This window comes from Manis pentadactyla, chromosome 8 (genome assembly GCF_030020395.1).
Source record: "Manis pentadactyla isolate mManPen7 chromosome 8, mManPen7.hap1, whole genome shotgun sequence".
Taxonomy (NCBI): domain Eukaryota; kingdom Metazoa; phylum Chordata; class Mammalia; order Pholidota; family Manidae; genus Manis; species Manis pentadactyla.
In genome coordinates, this window is record NC_080026.1 from 32,908,584 (window position 1) to 32,929,930 (window position 21,347).

Sequence of the window (21,347 nt, forward strand, 5' to 3'; positions counted from 1 at the left end):
ACTTTTGGAAATCTATATAGCTTTGTATAACCTCCTATGAAGTTTGTTTAGTTAAACTAACACTGAGCATCAACTACTTGCCAGGCAAAGATATAGGCATATTCACATACTTTTACAATGCTGTTTTGCTTGTATTTTCATACATCAGTTTTTCACTCTTCCCCTTCTTGAGGGAACCCTATTCTCCCCTTGGCTACCTCTCTCTCCCCACTATGATCATGTGCCTCAATAGACATTTAGCCCTTTACCACAGCCATAGGTAGGCTTGAACAGTCTAAAGATAACACTCCTTGAAATACTGATTGAATAAAAAATGCAAGCTTAAGCAAATCAGTTCTTGATATTTCTCTATTAACAAGACTGGTTCTGGAATGGTCTTGTGACCCAGTCCAAGTCAAGAGCACGTTAGTGAATATTTCCAAGGGCTTCTAGGAAAATGTTCCCTCACACTGAAGAGAAGGCCCTGGGAAGACAGACCTCTTCTTTGGATGTCATGATAACATATGGATGTGAAGTCTACATAGCCATGAAAAGGCCAGCAAACGAAGGGGGCTCCAAACAGTCAAGACACTCAGGAAAAATAAGCAGCAGATGCTAAGTCTTAGCTTCTGGGTGGTAGGATAATTTGAATAGAGTTTAAATTCCTTGCATCAAAATCATCCCTCCAAATACAATTGAGTCATCCTATTTCTTCCTGTCAAATATAGAGCACAGGTATTATTCCCATTCTACAGTTATTAAATTTACCTAACATGTTGAGTGCTAGATACTGTGCTAAATGTTTTTTTTTTTTGTAGATTACATCATTTAGCTCTCAAACAATCATCTGATATTGTGTCTTATCATTTTAAAGATCATAAAATTGATGAAGGATACATAATTCCAACTACAGTCAGGCAACTAATATGGGAAAAAGCACAGGTACAGTGAACTCCATTACCAGGCTTCTTTCTGCGGTCTCATTTTGTGGGGTGTAAGTATTCTGAACCTGCTTTCAGTGTGGTCCCTGTTCTTTTCCACAAGAAGCAAAAATGGGAAATTAAGAAAAGTTGTAGATAAAAAGCAAGTTGGAGCAGAGGTCAGTCGTTTGTACTTTGCTTTAGTTTGGAGCTTTCCTTCTCCCTGCTGTGCATGTGGACCTTCTATGACCAGCTTTTTTTTAAAGAGGAGGTAGGGAACAGTGCTGGAATTCAAAGAAATGATTTATTAACCTGCAGCTGCCTGTCCAGCAACTACTTGTTTCTACAGCAAGAAAATCTTGAATAGACACACCACTTAATACCAACACCTATAGCAGAGTCACAGTCTGGATTAGAATTAAAACCACTGAATTTGAGTAAATCTGTCATATATCATGGAAACTGAATAACCAGTTGAACACAGTTAACTGTGAAATACAGTTTGCTGACCTCTGTTCACAAGGAAGAGGCATGCCTTGATCAAGGTGATTCAGGTCTGTGGTTTTCTTCCTCCTGAGAGAAAGCTTCAGGGAAGGGAGACAGGAAAATGGAGCTTTGATGTTGTTCTGACTCCCATTTTAATTAGTCTTGGTCTTTTCTCTTAACTAGTGCCCTTCTGCTTTTATACTCCTGATTTGATTAGTACTTCCCTTGGTTTATACAAAAACATTTCTTAACTTTTATTTTTCTTTAGGAATACAAACTTTTGCTTTAAGTGTCCAATATTAAAAAAGGGAGAAAAACTTTGTTACAAGAATCAATATGAGAAAGTAGCAGTCCCTACAAAAAGAATGTCTGTTAGTAATTATGCCACTTGTATCCCTTTTAATGGCTATCATTTTGAGGAGGAACTAAAGAGGCTATTGTTGTTTGGTGGTGTTATTTCACAAGGCATCTAGTAAAATTGAAAGCAATAAATGAATGGGTTCTAAAATAGTAATTTCTCATTGAGTGGAATAAACATGATGAATTTCATTAGTTAGCGGTTGACTATATTTTTCTCCTTAAGAATATTAATGCAAGCATTGTAGATACAACCATTTTACAGAACTCATTAGGGAAGCGATATAATATCATTAGTTTATTTTTTATCCATTAATTGGACAAACATTTATTGAGTGCCAACTGTGTGTCCCACTACACAAGCTCCAGGGCTGTATATTTGTATATGTTAAGGGGTTTATCCCTGCCTTAGGGTGTTTAGGATACAAAGTAATTAAAAATTGCAGTGAAGTGTGATAAGTGGAAAGGAAAATAGCATGCTGTGTCAACTTCCCAATGTAACCTCTCACTTTTACCTCTGAAACACATTAAATCTCTAAGAGTTTTTTCTTTTTTTAAAAAATGATTTTATTGCAATAGAGTTGATGTGCAATAGTATACTGGTTTCAGGTATACAACATAGTGATTGGACAATTATACACATTACTAAATGCTCACCAGGGTAAGTGTAGTTACCACCTGTCAAAATACAGATATTTCAATATTATTGACTATATTCCCTATGCTATACTTTCATCCCTGTGACTAATTTATTTCATATTTGGGAGTTTGTACTTCTTGATCCCCTTCACCTAATTTGCCCATCCCTCTAAAAGTCTTGACCATAAGGGGAATCTGAGTCTCAAGTGACGATATCTTTTTTGTGGCCACTCATTGCTATGAGCTGCAGAGAATGATGTATTTTCCTATTTAAAATTCACTTTCAAAATCATCAGGACCTAGGAAAAACATGGAAATAAATGAAAGGTATTACTGCTGACAATAATGTGGCATTTTGCTTTGCTAGAACCAGAACATTTATTCTTGTCTAATAGAATCTCATTCATCTTCCTAAATTTTCTCATATAAAATGATTAATATTTGTCTGTGAAATTTATGGAATTAATATCTTTCAAAATTACCAATTCATGGCAGTTTGTTTCCAGTTTGGCTTGGAGACAAATTTGTCATCAGGTTTCCAGTCAAATTCATCCATATAAGCAAGAGACTAAACACTCATCTAGTCACTATTACTTAATCAAAATAGCTTCCTTCATTCCTTCAACTGCTAATAAGTGTCAAAGAAGAGATTCAAGGCCAGAGCTCTGTGCAGCCAAAATTCTCTCCTTAATGCTGCACATTCCTTACCAGCATAGTCAATGAAGAGTAGATGCCTTAATTCATTCTCTTGGGTGCAAATAAAACAGTCACTTATGATATCTCAGTGGGAAGTGGGAGAGTGCTATAGGTTACTTTGTTAGGAAAACAGGAAGGAAGGACTTGATGACAATACAAGAGGACATTTTGAACACTAAGCTGCTAGTGGAAGTGAGACACTAGAGTCCCTGGAAGCCAGGCCAGCTTGGGTCCTTGCTCGTGGGCTGAACAGTGTTTCTGTCACGCCTCCTCTGCCTCTATTTTCATATGTGTCCCAGTCTACCCTCAGCGTTTATCACTCTTAATGTTAAGGGTTTTTGGTTCTTCTATTTCATAGATTATTTTTAACCTCATGGTTTCTGCTCACTCAGTTTTCCTCATTTAAAATTTGTGTTTGAACATGATCCATCCCAGCCTCTGACTGCTCTATCATCCCATTTCTTGAGTTTTTACCAAATTATGTGTGTAACTACATGTTGATTGGCTTGGACCAGTGATCCTGTCCAGACATCAGGATGTGGAGCCAAGTGTAACACAAATGTAACTGGACAAGGGCTGCCCTTTCAAAAGGAGCTTTGGAATGACTTTACAAAAGCTGTGCGAGTGTCAAACAGTATCCTTGATGTGTTTACGAAAGAGATAATGAAACATACGTTCCTCCATGTCTTCTGACAGCAAAAGTAGGTTTCTGTACCTTCAAGGTGAGGTTCTGTGACAGAGGTTCCAAGTCTGGAAATTAGGTTGGATGAGAGGCTATTCTTGGGAATTTGATTACCTTACCTAAATCTACCACAGCCATTCATGTCCTTAGGCTATAGCAACCATTATGGGATCACACCTCAGCTCAAGGTCAAAAAATGTTGTTGTCTCAACTTTAGTCAAAGATTTGTCAACTAACATTCATGAAGTGAAGAAGAGCAGCATTAAGGATGCTAACTCTGGGGTGACACTGCCTGGGCTAAACCCTGGTTCCTTGCTTTCTGGATGAATGAGTGTGGCCAAGTTACTTTCTTGAAAACTTAGTTTTCTCATGCACAAAATGGGTTCAACAATAGTCCCCATGCCTTAGGATTTCTTAAGTACTAAATACAAGAATCCATAGAGTTAGAGAAGAATTGAAAAGTAACTTTCATTAGCTGTTATTATTACTATATGCCAGGCTCCCTGCTATTTGTTCTACTTTTATAATTGCATTTTAATCATGATAACATGTCTACTGGGAAAGTGTTATTGCCTGTCTTTGACAGAGAAGGTGGTAAATCTGGGACTGGAATTGAAGTTTTCACAGGAACTTCTAGTCCAGTGATTTGCGACTTTATAAAAGCTTCTACTCAAAATCAAGATTAGGGTTTAAATTATGATCCCACACCAGAGAGGAAAAGGGAACTGAGTTTTGGAATGAGCAAATGACTTTTTAAAGTTTCAAAATTATATTCCCTGAGTGGTATTAACACTTGACAACCTTCAAACCCTGCTTAATTCAACATATGAGGAGTAATGGCAGTGCATAGGCAGCCACAATGCAGAGTCCTGGAGTGCATAAAAAGCATCTGCTTCCCCATAATGTCTCAATGAATCATTATGACAAACAGAAATAAAGCCAATGCATCTCACTGTATAGCTGATGCTGCTTTTCTGCTCACAAGGCACAGAAGTTAATTATTATGAACAGATGTGCTTAGATTGGACAAGAATTTATATTCCATGAAATCCAACATGGACTAAAACAACACAATATGGTTAGCATATTTGTATTTCTTGGTGGTTGTTGAAAGGGATGCACTGCTCACCATCCCTGAGCACTCATCTGAATGTCCTTAAGGGCTTGATCTTCCTACTGTGAACCACTTCACATACATTTCACTCCAGAAGGGCCCACTTTACACATTGCCACATTGCCTCAGTCCTATTGTGCCTGACGTTGCTTGGCTTAGCCAATGACATGATAGACGAATGAAGCCAGCATTATGGGTATCTCCCCCATCTGGGGAAGTTAATTTTATTCAGTATCATGGTAAGGCTTTTAAACCCTTCTGGAACAGGTGATCAGGTAAGAATATACAATTCATTAACAGAAATACAACACTTCTTCTATAATAGCTGAGAATGCATATGTATGATTTTCACATAAAACACAAGGCATATAAAATCCGTCACTCATTCATTTAAACGCTACTTATTTAAAAATGTAAGCACCCATGCCATTCAATAGCAAAATAAACAAATATGATTAAACAATGACAGAAGATCTGAATAGACATTTTTCTAAAGAAAATATACAGATGTCCAACAGACACATGAAAAGGTCACCTAATCATCAGGGAACTGTAAGTCAAAACCTCAATGAGATCTCCTCAGAGCTGTCAGGAGGGCTAATATAAAAAAGATGAGACAAATGCTTGAGGATGTGGAAAACAGAGAACCCTGTGCACTGTTGGTGGGAATGTAAATTGGTGCAGCCTCTATGCAAAGCAGTATGGAGGTTCTTCACAATACTAAAAATAGAACTACCATATGATCCAGTCAATTCTATTTCTGGATATTTATCCAAAGAAAGCAAAAATATCAGCTTGAAAAGATACATGCACTCCCACGTTCAATGCAATGCTGTTTATGATAACCAAGATATGGGAAAACCTAAGTGTCCATCAACAGATGAACAGGTAAAGCAAATTATACACACACACTATGATTCAGCCTTAAGAAAGAATGAAACCTTGCTATTTGCAACAATGTGGATGGACCTTGAGGGCATTATGCTAAGTAAAATAAGATAGAGAAAGATAAATACCTTATGAGCTCACTTATATGCGGAACCTTAAAAAAGAAACAAACAGGCTCTTAGATAGAGAACATATTGCTGGTTACCAGAGGCAGGGGGTTGCAGGGTGGGTGAAATGGGTGAACATAGTCAATAGGTTCAAACTTCCAGTTATAATATAAATAAGTTATGGGAATGTAACATACATCATGGTGTCTATAGTTACTATTGTATTGCATATTTAAAGTTGCGAAAAGAGTAAGTTTTAAAAGTTCTCATCACAAAGAAAATTCTGTAACTATGTATGGTGATGGATGTTAATTAAACATATTAAGCTGATCATTTCATCATAATGCACATATTGAATCATTATTGTACACCTGAAACTAATATAATGTTGTATGTCAATTATACCTCAATTGAAAAAAAGGAAAAGACAAAAACACAAGATATTTATTTTAGATTTACTCTGTTCAACAAATGAGTTATTCACTAATTAGGCCTAGCCTAGTTAAACATGGCTAAGAAAATTTTCCTGTATTGCACAGTTCAGAATTTAGCTTCTAAGAGATAAAATGCTCTAGAGAGGTGGAGCCAAGATGGCAGCATGAGTAGAGCAGCAGAAATCTCCTCCTAAACCACATATATCTATGAAAATATAACAAAGACAACTCTTCCTAGAATAAAACCAGAGGACACAGGACAACATCCAGACCACATCCACACCTGCGAGAACCCAGCGCCTCGCGAAGGGGGTAAGATACAAGCCCCGGCCCGGCGGGAGCCAAGCGCCCCTCCCCCCAGCTCCCGGCGGGAGAAGAATAGGCAGAGCGGGAGGGAGATGGAGCCAGGGACTGCCGAACACCCAGCCCCAGCCATCCGGGCCAGAGTGCAGACACAGTACGTGCCCAGGGGGCCCTGGATACTAGGAAAACAGGGCAGCAAGACCAGCGAACGGGTACCAGAGGCCTGGCGCTGGAGGACATAAGAAAAGCGAGCGGCCTTTTTTTTTTTTTTTTGCTGTTTTGTTTTGGCGAGCGCTTTTTGGAAGTCTTAAAGGGATAGGGCCCCCAATACTAAGGAAACAGGGCAGCAAGACTGGTGAGCAGATGCCTGAGGCTGGCACCAGAGAATAAAGAAAAACAATCATCCATTATTTATTTATTTATTTATTTATTTATTTATTTATTTATTTTAAATTAAAAATAATTTTTCTTTTTCTTTTTTTTTTTCTGTGGTTGTTTTGTTTTGGCGGGGGCTTTTTGGAAGTCTTAAAGGGGCAGGGCAGGGCACTTAATCCAGAGGTAGGGAATCCGGGGATCTCTGGGCACCCTAACCCCTGGGCTTCATGGAGCAGGGAGGCCCCTTACGGAGATAAATAGCCTCCCAGCAGCTCCCACTCCAACGCGACTCCACCCCTTTGGAGCAGCTGCCTGAGCCAGGCCACGCCCACAGCAACAGCAGAGACAAACTCTATAGCAGCTGGGCAGGAAGCAGAAGCCCTGTCTGCCAGCAGCTACGCAGCACAAGCCACTAGAGGTCGCTGTTCTCCCAGGAGAGGAGGGCCACAAACCAACAAGAAGGGAAGTTCTTCCAGCCGTCACTCGTCCCAGCTCTGCAAACTATTCCTATCACCATGAAAAGGCAAAGCTACAGGCAGACAAAGATCACAGAGACAACACCAGAGAAGGAGACAGACCTAACCAGTCTTCCTGACAAAGAATTCAAAATAAGAATCATAAACATGCTGACAGAGATGCAGAGAAATACGCAAGAAATATGGGATGATGTCCGGAGGGAGATCACAGATGCCAGAAAGGAGATTACAGAAATGAAACAAACTCTGGAAGGGTTTATAAGCAGAATGGATGGATGCAAGAGGCCATTTATGGAATTGAAACCAGAGAACAGGAACGCATAGAAGCTGACACAGAGAGAGATAAAAGGATCTACAGAAATGAAAAAATATTAAGAGAACTGTGTGACCAATCCAAAAGGAACACTATCCATATTATAGCGGTACCAGAAGAAGAAGAGAGAGGAAAAGGGATTGAAAGTATCTTGGAAGAAATAATTGCTGAAAACTTCCCCAAACTGGGGGAGGAAATAATCGAACAGACCACGGAAATACACAGAACCCCCAACAGAAAGGATCCAAGGAGGAAAACACCAAGGCACACAATAATTAAAATGGAAAAGATCAAGGACAAGGAAAGAGTTTTAAAGGCAGCTAGAGAGAAAAAGGTCACCTATAAAGGAAAACCCATCAGGCTATCATGACACTTCTCGACAGAAACCCTACAGGCCAGAAGAGAATGGCATGATATATTCAATGCAATGAAACAGAAGGGCCTTGAAGCAAGGACACTGTATCCAGCATGACTATCATTTAAATATGATGGTGGGATTAAACAATTCCCAGACAAACAAAAGCTGAGGGAATTTGCTTTCCACAATCCACCTCTACAGGATATCTTACAGGGACTGCTCTAGAAGGGAGCACTCCTAGAAAGAGCACAGCACAAAACACCCAACATATGAAGAATCGAGGAGGAGGAATAAGAAGGGAGAGAAGAAAAGAATCTCCAGACAGTGTATATAACAGCTCAATAAGCGAGCTAAGTTAGGCAGTAAGATACTAAAGAGGCTAACCTTGAACCTTTGGTAACCACAATTTAAAGTCTGCAATGGCAATAAGTACATATCTTTCAATAGTCACCCTAGATGTAAATGGACTGAATGCACCAATCAAAAGACACAGAGTAATAGAATGGATAAAAAAGCAAGACCCATCTATATGCTGCTTACAAGAAACTCACCTCAAACCCAAAGACATGCACAGACTAAAAGTCAAGGGATGGAAAAACATATTTCAGGCAAACAACAGTGAGAAGAAAGCAGGGGTTGCAGTACTAATATCAGACAAAATAGACTTCAAAACAAAGAAAGTAACAAGAGATAAAGGACACTACATAATGATAAAGGGATCAGCCCAACAAGAGGATATAACCATTCTAAATATATATGCACCCAACACAGGAGCACCAGCATATGTGAAACAAATACTAACAGAACTAAAGGGGGAAATAGACTGCAATGCATTCATTCTAGGAGACTTCAACACACCACTCACCACAAAGGATAGATCCACCAGGCAGAAAATAAGTAAGGACACGGAAGCACTGAACAACACAGTAGAGCAGATGGACATAATAGACATCTATAGAACTCTACATCCAAAAGCAACAGGATATACATTCTTCTCAAGTGCACATGGAACATTCTCCAGAATAGACCACATACTAGCCCACAAAAAGAGCCTCAGCAAAATCCAAAATACTGAAATTCTTCCAACCAACTTTTCAGACCACAAAGGTATAAAACTAGAAATAAATTCTACAAAGAAAACAAAAAGGCTCACAAACACATGGAGGCTTAATAACATGCTCCTAAATAATCAATGGATTAACGAACAAATTAAAATAGAGATCAAGGAGTATATAGAAACAAATGAAAACAATAACACAAAGCCCCAACTTCTGTGGGACGCAACGAAAGCAGTCTTAAGTGGAAAGTATATAGTGATCCAGGCACACTTGAAGAAGCAAGAACAATCCCAAATGAATACTCTAACATCACAATTATCGAAATTGGAAAAAGAAGAACAAATCAGGCCTAGAGTCAGCAGAAGGACGGACATAATAAAGATCAGAGAAGAAATAAACAAAACTGAGTAGAATAAAACAATAGCAAAAATCAACGAAACTAAAAGCTGGTTCTTTGAGAAAACAAACAAAATAGATAAGCCTCTAGCCAAGCTTATTAAGAGAAAAAGAGAATCAAAACAAATCAACAGAATCACAAATGAGAACAGAAAAATCACGACAGACTCCACAGAAATACAAAGAATTATTAAAGACTACTATGAAAACCTATATGCCAACAAGCTGGAAAACCTAGAAGAAATGGACAACTTCCTAGAAAAATACAACCATCCAAGACTGACCAAGGAAGAAACACAAAAGTTAAACAAATCAATTACGAACAAAGAAATTGAAACGGTAATCAAAAAACTACCAAAGAACAAAACACTCGGGCCGGACGGATTTACCTCGGAATTTTATCAGACACACAGAGAAGACATAATACCCATTCTCCTTAAAGTTTTCCAAAAAATAGAAGAGGAGGGAATACTCCCAAACTCATTCTATGAAGCCAACATCACCCTAATACAAAAACCAGGCAAAGACCCAGCCAAAAAAGAAAATTACAGACCAATATCCCTGACGAATGTAGATGCAAAAATACTTAATATTAGCAAACTGAATACAAAAGTATATCCAAAGGATCATACACCATGACCAAGTGGGATTCATCCCAGGGATGCAAGGATGGTACAACATTCGAAAATCCATCAACATCATCCACCACATCAACAAAAAAGAACAAAAACCACATGATCATCTCCATAGATGCTGAAAGAGCATATGACAAAATTCAGCATTCATTCATGATAAAAACTCTCAGCAAAATGGGAATAGAGGGCAAGTACCTCAACATAATAAAGGCCATATATCATAAACCCACAGCCAACATTATACTGAACAGCGAGAAGCTGAAAGCTTTTCCTCTGATATCGGGAAATACACAGGGATGCCCACTCTCCTCACTGCTATTTAACATAGTACTGGAGGTCCTAGCCATGGCAATCAGACAAAACAAAGAAATACAAGGAATCCAGATTGGTAAAAAAGAAGTTAAACTGTCACTATTTGCAGATGACATGATATTATACATAAAAAACCCTAAAGACTCCACCCCAAAACTACTAGAACTGATATTGGAATACAGCAAAGTTGCAGGATACAAAATTAACACACAGAAATCTGTAGCTTTCCTATACACTAACAATGAACCAATAGAAAGAGAAATCAGGAAAACAATTCCATTCACAATTGCATCAAAAAGAATAAAATACCTAGGAATAAATCTAACCAAAAAGTGAATGACCTATACTCTGAAAACTACAAGTCACTCTTAAGAGAAATTAAAGGGGACACTAACAAATGGAAACTCATCCCATGCTCGTGGCTAGGAAGAATTAATATCGTCAAAATGGCCATCCTGCCGGAAGCAATATACAGATTTGATGCAATCCCTATCAAACTACCAGCAACATTCTTCAATGAACTGGAACAAATAATTCAAAAATTCATATGGAAACACCAAAGACCCCGAAGAGCCAAAGCAATCTTGAGAAAGAAGAATAAAGTAGGGGGGATCTCACTCCCCAATTTCAAGCTCTACTATAAAGCTATAGTAATCAAGACAATTTGGTACTGGCACAAGAACAGAGCCACAGACCAGTGGAACAGACTAGAGACTCCAGACATTAACCCAAACATATATGGTCAATTAATATTTGATAAAGGAGCCATGGACATACAATGGGGAAATGACAGTCTCTTCAACAGATGGTGCTGGCAAAACTGGACACCTACATCTAGGAGAGTGAAACTGAACCATTGTCTAACCCCATACACAAAAGTAAATTCAAAATGGATCAAAGACCTGAATGTAAGACATGAAACCATAAAACTCTTAGAAAAAAACATAGGCAAAAACCTATTAGCCATAAACATGAGTGACCTCTTCTTGAACATATCTCCCCAGGCAAGGAAAACAACAGCAAAAATGAACAAGTGGGACTATATTAAGCTGAAAAGCTTCTGTACAGCAAAAGACACCATCAATAGAACAAAAAGGAACCCTACAGTATGGGAGATATATTTGAAAATGACAGATCTGATAAAGACTTGAAGTCCAAAATATATAAAGAGCTCACCCACCTCAACAAAAAACAAACAATCCACTTAAAAATGGGCAGAGGAACTGAACAGACAGTTCTCCAAAAAAGAAATACAGATGGCCAACAGACACATGAAAAGATGTTCCACATCGCTAGTTATCAGAGAAATGCAAATTAAAACTACAATGAGATATCACCTCACACCAGTAGGGATGGCTGCCATCCAAAAGACAAACAACAACAAATGTTGGCAAGGCTGTGGAGAAAGGGGAACCCTCCTACACTGCTGTTGGGAATGTAAACTTGTTCAACCATTGTGGAAAGCAGTATGGAGGTTCATCAAAATGCTCAAAACAGACTTACCATTTGACCCAGGAATTCCACTCCTAGGAATTTACCCTAAGAATGCAGCCATCAAGTTTGAGAAAGACCAATGCACCCCTATGTTTATCGCAGCACTATTTACAATAGCCAAGAATTGGAAACAACCTAAATGTCCATCGGTAGATGAATGGATAGAGAAGCTGTGGTACATATACACAATGGAATACTACTCAGCCATAAGAAGAGGGCAAATCCTACCATTTGCAGCAACATGTATGAAGCTGGAGGATATTATGCTCAGTGAAATAAGCCAAGTGGAGAAAGAGAAATACCAAATGATTTCACTCATCTGTGGAGTATAAGAACAAAGGAAAAACTGAAGGAACAAAACAGCAGTGGAATCACAGAACCCAAGAATTGACTAACAGGTACCAAAGGGAAAAGGACTGGGGAGGATGGGTGGATAGGGAAGGATAAGGGGGGGGAGGAATCAGGGGGGTATTAAGGTCAGTATGCATAGGGGGGATGGGAGAAAGGGGAGGGCTGTACAACACAGAGAAGACAAGTAGTGATTCTACAACATTTAGCTATGCTGATGGACAGTGACTGTAAAGGGCTTTATAGCTGGGACCTGGTATAGGGGAGAGCCTAGTAAACATAATATTCTTCATGTAAGTATAGATTAAAGATAACAAAAAAAAAAAAAAGAAAGAAAGGGGGATTACTCCATGATAGGATAAAACTAACTGTAAATCAACAATTAATGCATGCTTTAAATATCCTTAACTTTGATCACTTAAAGGGTGTCCGATGATCGGCTATGGAGGTACACTTGTCTGATAATATTCTTTTCTCTTAAAAAAACAAAAAGCATTTCCTGTGTGGTGACCTCCAATGAGTTCTACACAATGGTATAAAGGGCATATCAAAGAGTGGGCAAAAGGTCTGTTCATATTTATACAGAGGATCAAAGCCTAAATTGGCTACCCAGAAAATGAACTAAGATATGATATGAAGAAGAACTTCCAACATCAGCACTCTCTGGAAGAGTCATACCAGAAGATGATCATCAAAAAACCTCAACGAAGATCCAGGCACTGCTACAGTTGTAGCTGCATTCATCCCACCGGTTCCTGGACTTGCCATTGGAATGAAGAAGGAGATATCTAAGCTGGCCTGTGCATACAGTAAAACAACAAATTTGACTGGATCTGCACTGTTGGAACTCAACCAAGAATTAGGAGAAGTGCAAGTTGTAGCGCTCCAAAATCTTACAACTACAGACTATCTACTGTTAAAAGAACATATGGGATGTGAACAATTCCCAGGAATGGGCTGTTTTAATTTGTCTGATTTCTCTCAGACTGTTCAAGTACAGTTGGACAATTTCCATCATATCATATCATAGACAAATTTTCACAAATGCCTAGGATGCCTAACTGGTTTTCTTGGCCTCACTGGAGATGGCTGGTAATTATAGATCTGCTTTGGTTATGTAACTATACTCCTATTATGTTAATGTGTGTGTGCAATTTAATTAGTAGTTTAAAACCTATACATGCTTAAGTTACTCTACAAGAAGATACGTCAAAGAAATAATCAATCTCCCCATGTTTTCTTCCGTCTGCTACCTCTATAGCTTTTCTTCTTCCTTCCTAATTACAACCCTTAAATAGAATTCGTGCCTCATATCGAATTTACCAAGTATCATAATTCCTCCAAGTGCTAAAGATACCTCAAGACAAATGCTGGGCATAGAAGCCACAGGACATAAATCTGCAAAGAAGTAAAAAGCTAACCTTTTCAAACAATATGGCTCCTCTCTCTCACTTACCAACTTTACATCTCCCTGTATGGTCCCGGAAGATGACTGGCTAGCCAGAGATGGGTAAGATTCCTCAAGGGAGGAACAACCTAAGACAGGCACAGTCACAGGGGGGCCATCAGGTGAGAAATTGGGGATCAACAGAGGTGAGGCTTAGAACCTCTCCCCCTCTGTTTTGAGAGAAATCTTCTGCATCCATGGATGTTTTATTGCCCTTGTCTAGCTTGGATTAACACAATCTACAGGCACACACCTGACCATCTACATTTGCTCTCTTACAACACTAAACTAAGTTTTCTACCTTTATCTTACATCTACCTACCACTTCAGCATTTTATTAAAAATAGTAATAATAATAATAAAGGGAGAAATGTGGGATCCACATTTAAATCAAGTATAAAAATCAAATGAATATTCATATTTGACCTGATTGTTTATGGTTCATAATGCGTGATCAAAACTGAAAGTTTCTGTGATGACTGCCCTTGTACTGTTCACCATGTAAGAACTTATTCACTATGCAAGAATTTGTTCACCATGTAAGAACTTGTTCATTATACTTTAGAAGATTGGAGACTGTTGAGAATTAGGCTTGGGGTTGATTAATGATTGTGCATTGAGTCCCCTATACAGAATTTTATTGTTGTTAACAACCATTTAATCAATAAATATAAGATATGCCCTCTCAAAAAAAAAAAATATATATATATACAAACAAAACTCGGTGACATTGGGAGTAAAACTGTGGTAAGTAAAAAAATTAGTGACATCTCCTCATTTACATAGTAATATATGTTCAACTCAATATTCTGCTTTTGTTCTAGTACATGGTTTTTCTTTTGTAAATATAAAGAGATAAAAAATATTTTGTGACTTAGTGAATTTACTGGCTAGACAGATATCAATTATAAGTTCTCATATCATAGAGGAAAACAATTTTTTAAATTCAGTGAAGCTTACTCTTAAAAGTAACTAAAAAAAATCACATGTGAGCAGTTAATGCTGGGTTGTATATTAATAAATAGTGTTGATCTAATGATTAAAAAAATGCTCTAAACCATAGTATATGTGAACTGCTGAAATAGAAAGAGTAATTCTCATAAGGCTAATGGTGCTAAGAATGATGGCAAGTTCTACAATTTGAGGGTTGAATAGGGGCTGACGTCTTTGTGAAGACTTCATATCACTAACCTCCTTTAATCTCATAGCTACTTTATAGTAGTAGGTATTATTATCACTTTAAAGATGAGAAACTTGAGGCTCAAAGAATTAAGTAACTTGTCTAAGAAACATGCAGACCCAGAGTCAGGGCCTGGAAGGCTGTTCACATGCGTTTAGTCGTGATGCTCTGGGAGGCTAGAGGAGGAGAGGAAGAATTCTCTCTGAAGTTAAGAAGGCATCATAGAAAAAGTGCCATCTGACCTGGGCTTTGTCATACAAAGATGGGAAAGGGCATTCAAGATGGAGAAATAGCTGGCCCAAAGCCAGGAGCCCAAAGGAATGAGTGAACTTGCACTGATGTGGACAAACGTATTCCAGCCCAGCCCACCTTTGTGAGCATTTTTTTTCTCATATTATAAAACTCATTCTTCCATTTAGATATGAAAGCATGACCTCAGGCATTTGATACCAAGTTACAAATTTGGTACAGTTTCCCCGACACTAGGCCAAATATTATAGTCACATTCTATATTGTATAAATATAAAAGATAACTCAAAAGTAAGAGTTTCTGAGGGACAAATTCTGTATCTAATGTTATTTCCTTAGTCAAGCAGTGATAAATCTTACTGAAGGTGTATAATTTCAAAATAGGCTTTTTAATAAACTTGGATGATTCTTTTTAGGGAAAAAGTACACATTTTTTCTTTATATAGGTATGGAACTGTTACAGGTATGGAACTGTAGGCTAAAAATGTTTAACAGTGCTGTGCTATGCAACAAAATACATCTCTCTAGATATTACATATATACATATATGTTATATAGTATGTAATATTAGATATATGTAATATAGATGTAATATTAGAATATATGTAATATATAATAGATGATACATGTGACACATAAAAAGGTTTATGAGTAATATAGCATATATACATCACAATATATCTGTAATATATATGTAATACATATATACACAGATACATGTATTAAAATATATGAACTGAGTTATAATATATAATTATGATATCTTTGTACTTGGGTGATATCATATGCTAAATATGGATATTATGACAAAGAAAAATGAAAAGGAAGAGTGTATATGAGAGTCTCTATCAGAAATTGCAGTCAGCTGGTAATAATAGAAACCCAAGTATAGTGGTATAAACACATTAAATTCTCTTCCAATTTTATTCTCCCTTGTAAAACAAAACCAGTGATAAGTGGTCCCCCAGGGTCTTTCTGTCTTTCTGCTCTTTATTCCTTGGTGCACGCCTCCCATCCTCAAGGCCACAAATAGGCAGCTAGGATTCCAGCAGTCTCATCCATAAGCCAGGCAAGCACAAGCTGAGGGACAAGCTGGGTCAACCTCATTTAAGGATATTTCCCAGAAGCTCTTCCCAATAATTTCTGCTTCTAAGTCATTTGCTATCTCTCACTTCAAAGAAGCCTGGGAAACAATGATTTTTTAAAAGCTGAGTACCCTCTTAAATATGTCATGTCTATTATTATGGAAAAAGGAGAAAATTAAAATTGTACAGTCAAATAGAAGTCTCCACCATAGTATTATGTTCATAGATGTACATGAGATTAACTTAACTCTATCTCCCTTCTGCTAGGGTGTCTACCAGAACTAGGGGTGGAACATGAGAGTGATGGGGACTGGTTCAGGGCCATGATTCCAATTTAGGGCATTAAGCCTCAATTTTCTGCACCCTCTGGGAAGGAAAAGGTCTCATCCCGTGGTTGTTAAGTCTGAACTGGATAAGTACTTGCTCATGGCTGGGGGCAGCCAGGGAATGGAGCCAGTACATAGAAAAGCAGAATCAAGCCAAAAGCTCAAGCCATGATAGCATTGCTTGAATCTCCAAATTCAGTCACGCTTGATGCAAGATTTAGACCCTAGAGTCTTCAGCTATGTAAGACAATACATTCCTTCTTTTTGTAATTAGCCTAGTTTGTTGCATTTTCTGTTATAGTAATGAAAACAATCTTGATTAATAAAATCAGTTGACAGAAGATAAAAATATGATGTAACTATAAGATGCAATTAGTACTGATTAATTAGAACTCATTCAGGGAATAGCTGCATGTATCCCAGGATCAATACTTTTTAAAGCCCAAATGTTGTTAGTCGGTAAAAATGTTTTACTCTGAGCAGATTTAGGGTTTCTTCCTTCTGGAGATGTTTGTGGATAAACCATGTAAGTATTTGATTGGAATGCTCAAGAGTCCTTTTTTTGATTTGACATCACTATTCCTCTAAAATAAGTAGTCCAGTCACTATAATTCATGAAGTGCTGCTATAAGTAGGTAGTTGCCAAAAACAGAGCCATATCATATCATAAAAAAGGTTTATCTGTAATAGGCTCATTATGCGATTATAAATAAAACACTATTTTACCACTTCACATTCATAAAGAATACTCTACTTTAGTGTATGAAAGGACTTGAAATAACTGCTCACAGATGTCTGGGGAAAATAAAAATAGATCAGAAAACTACTATGTAGGCCAGTGTCACTTTACTGATAAAAATAATACCTGATCGATATTCTGCAAAGACAAAGTAACAGAAAAAATATTAAGATATACAAATAATTGATGTATTAACATCACCAAGGAAAATAGTCAAAGGATTAAGGGATCAGTGCAATGCTGTGAATAAGAATTGCATTTATACATGATTTCAATGTATCCTCTAAATTCTACAGAGTTTTCCCCTACAGTTCTACTTTTACTCCTGAAATACAGATTATGTCAGAACTTGGCAAGTCAGAGAGTTAGAAACCCTTTTTAATCCACTGAGAGTAATAAATTTAAATAATGTTAACAACCCTGAATGGTTGTAAATTCTATTTCGTTACTGGTTCTGTGTCCACCTATCTTTTTCCCCACCCAAGTTAAGAAATAAAAAACTGTTTCTTCACAGCAATTTGTCCTTATTTAGATGACTGACTTCTATGAACCTAGATTTTTTTCAATAGTTTGAGAAATACTTTATGACAAATTGGAAAGAGATGAATAAACCCAACAGGAAAACTGCTAGAGCAAATTCTGAAAATCTTTTTTTGGCTGAGTATCAGAGGTTATTTTTCAGTGCAAAAGTGAATACAGTGCCATTCTGTTCAAATAAATCATTTTACCTTCATCATGTCCATAGCTTCCTGGTATAAGGATTCATTCAAACCTACCATTTATGGTAACCTTTTTTCACAGATGCAGCCTACAGAAACACTGTGACTTCTCAAACACTTGTGATGATATATACCTCTTTGCTATAGTTGACAATATATCTTCCAGCCAAGATTTGTCCTGCTGAAGTAATATATTTTACCCGATAACTCTGAGATGATATAAGAAATTATGGAATGCACACAATACTATGTCTTAAAAGTGAAAATAAAAATTTAATAAAGGATTCAAAAATTCATATAAAAGAAAAATAAATAAAATTCTGAAAATAAGTGTATAATGGGAAAAATTTGGTCTAGTAGATGTTAAAATACATTACAAAGCTAGGGATATTACAATAGTAGATATTACATGACTAGATGGATCAAAGAAAGAAAATAGGGTTCAGATACTCTTACATGGGAAATTTTGATAAGCAGTTTTTCAAATCATGGGGCAACTGGGGGTAACTGGCTGGTTACTTAGGATACAAAACATTCAATCTCTACCTCAATCTTTTCCCCAAATATATTCAACACAGTACAATAATTAAATTTTAATGTAATAGAAAAAAGAAAGTGTAGGTAGATGGTTTTCTAATCTTGAGACAGAGGGACTTTTCTAATAAAACACCTAATCTAGAAACTAAAAAAGTAAAACTTGATATGCCATTGGAAAATGTTTAAAAATTCTGTATATTTGATATATTCCTGCATCCTATGCATTAATTTTCAAGAACATAAAAGTCCTAAGCAATGTTAAAACACAAATATCAAATTGGGAACATATTTGGGAAATGTATGTCGAATAAAGGCTTACTATTACTCCTTCAAACTATAGGGAAGGAAAAAAGAAAAACAGCCGGTACAAAAATAGATGAAGAATTCAGAGAAGCAATGTTTGAGAGGCAAAGAACTTGAAAGGCAACAGTCTTGACTAGACCTGGCATTAACTAGAGGACAGAAGGAGTAAGTGTTGGGCCATGCTGTTGTTGAGAGAATAAGCTGATGTAATATTTCTAGAAACAGATTTGGAAATAGTATAATTTCTAAAAATACATGACCTCTGCCTCAGCAATCCCACATCTAGAAGTAAATCCTAAAGTTCCAAGTGGCCAATATTGTAGTTCAGTGCTATTTCTAAGAAATGGAGCATTTACATAATCAGGAGCTTTGCATCAGTAGCAAAAAAAAAAAAAAGCTCTTGTAGAAATGTCTGTTTCTATTAGGTAGTAAAGGACAGGTGTGTTTCTGTATTTGCATGTATAAAAAGATGTTTGGAAGGTTGTTCACTAAAATGTAAACCATGGTGTCCTCAGGTTGATGAAATTTCAGGTGCTTTTTATTATATTATTTTCTCAAAGAATTCTGTGTAACTATGTGATATGTTAAAACTATATGATATTTTGAAATTATAAATAGAGCACATTGTATTTTGTAAACTAAGAAAATTATATAAATATATAAAGCAAGCAAAAAAACAATGATGCTTCTCTGCTACCTGTAACTTGACAATTATGTGTTGATGTGAGCTAATGCATGATTTAGGGCTAGGATACATCAAGTGTTCACCATTAATTCAGAATTAAATCTAAAATAAGCCTCCTTCAATGTGGCAGCATGTTACATATAATGGTACCCCATCACTTATAAGCCCCTACAGAATTTCAAAGCATAGAATTATTTCTGCTAGATCTCAATTCATAGATGAAAAAAGCATAAGCAGAAAATAAGCTGGTATAGAAACTGATCACAGAGCTCAGAACCATTAAAATGAATCATCACAAACTTTTAAAAAATGCCTGCTCCCTTAATCCTGATGACCTTGTCTGTTTAGAGCACAAAAAGAGCAGAGACATTACCACAGCTGGGGTTGTGGCTTGAGTTTGTAAGTATGGGTGCAAAGCTGTAGGGGTAGGTGGGAGGAACAAGAAAGGTTAATTTAGCACTTGGAAAAAAGGTTAATGGGAAGCTGCCATTCTTTCCTCTACAATGAATCACATATGTCTATCAGATGAGGCAGCAGCAGTGGAATGATAAAGAGCTTGCATGGTAGGAAACAGCTACCCTATTTGCTACTATTTCCAGGTGAATTCTTACCACCCACTGGCAGGTAGTCACAGCTCCCATGAGTGAACTCTAAGACTTCTATCAGTAGACAGAGTCGAAAGAGGGGGACAGATTCCAGAGTTCCCTGGCTGCCATAGGCAGCAAAGCCAAGACTGATAAGACCCAAAATGCATGCTAATCCTACAGTTTACTCTGAGAAAAATACAATTATGCTTGTGCAACAAAAATCCAAGTTATACCTAGCAGTGCCCAAACTGTAATGCAGTAAAATGACCTTCAGTGGTGCATGACTGTTTTTTTTTTTTTACCTTCTATGAAAACATCTGTATGGTTTCCTAGGAATGGAATCCTGATAGCATTTTTAGGGACACATTTCACATTTGGCATTTGACAGTCCTATTTCCACACTCTAATAATAACGCTGCAATTTGTCCAGAGCATACTCATGGCTTTTCTAATGTGCGTGTCCTCAGAAGGTAAATGAACACCACATTTGGATATGGGATAAAGTAGAAAATGGTATCAATTTGGAGCTTCTTCTTACTCCTGGGTTGTCAAGACATGTTCCTAGACAGTTTAGTGTCTTTTGTTCTCTTCTTGTTTGGATCATCTCAGGCTGCCTGTCACATGGCCTGTGGTAGGAGGGCTGAGAAGGGAGGCTCTCACAGGTCTGCTGAAAGCACCAGCATCAAAGGTGTTACAAGGTAAAAAGGCAACTTGAATTCTTCTTTAAGAGTTTGCCTGTGCCTTTAAACCGGAAAGAACTGCCAATCCCAAAATTATCTTTCCCTTTCATTGGGTATGCCTCTTTTGTAAAACTGCTGCAGAAACCCATGTCTCAGTCCAGTCCTTAACTGTAAATGTAAGTGAGTAACCAAGAATCCCAAGACATATGAGGGAAACTAACAGCTTAAAATGGAAAGGCCAAAGTAAACAGAGATAATGCAGGTAACACAAGAGAATTTAAAGTATTCCTGTTTTCAAAGATTTAAGAAGACATTACATCAATTTTTTAAAAAGAGTGTTAGTTAAAAATATTATGTTCTTTCCTTTCTCCCTTCCTATCTATCTATACCTTATTATTTTTGAAAAAGGGACAATCAGAAAATAAGATTTATTAGAATTT

The 21,347-nt window shown here is 37.2% G+C and overlaps 1 protein-coding gene across 1 annotated transcript in view; it reads right to left on the reverse strand.

Moving 5' to 3' along the window:
- THSD7B (thrombospondin type 1 domain containing 7B) overlaps positions 1–21,347 on the reverse strand; it is a 918,476-nt gene that overhangs the window by 321,375 nt on the left and 575,754 nt on the right. The gene's annotated exons all lie outside the window — the stretch shown is intronic.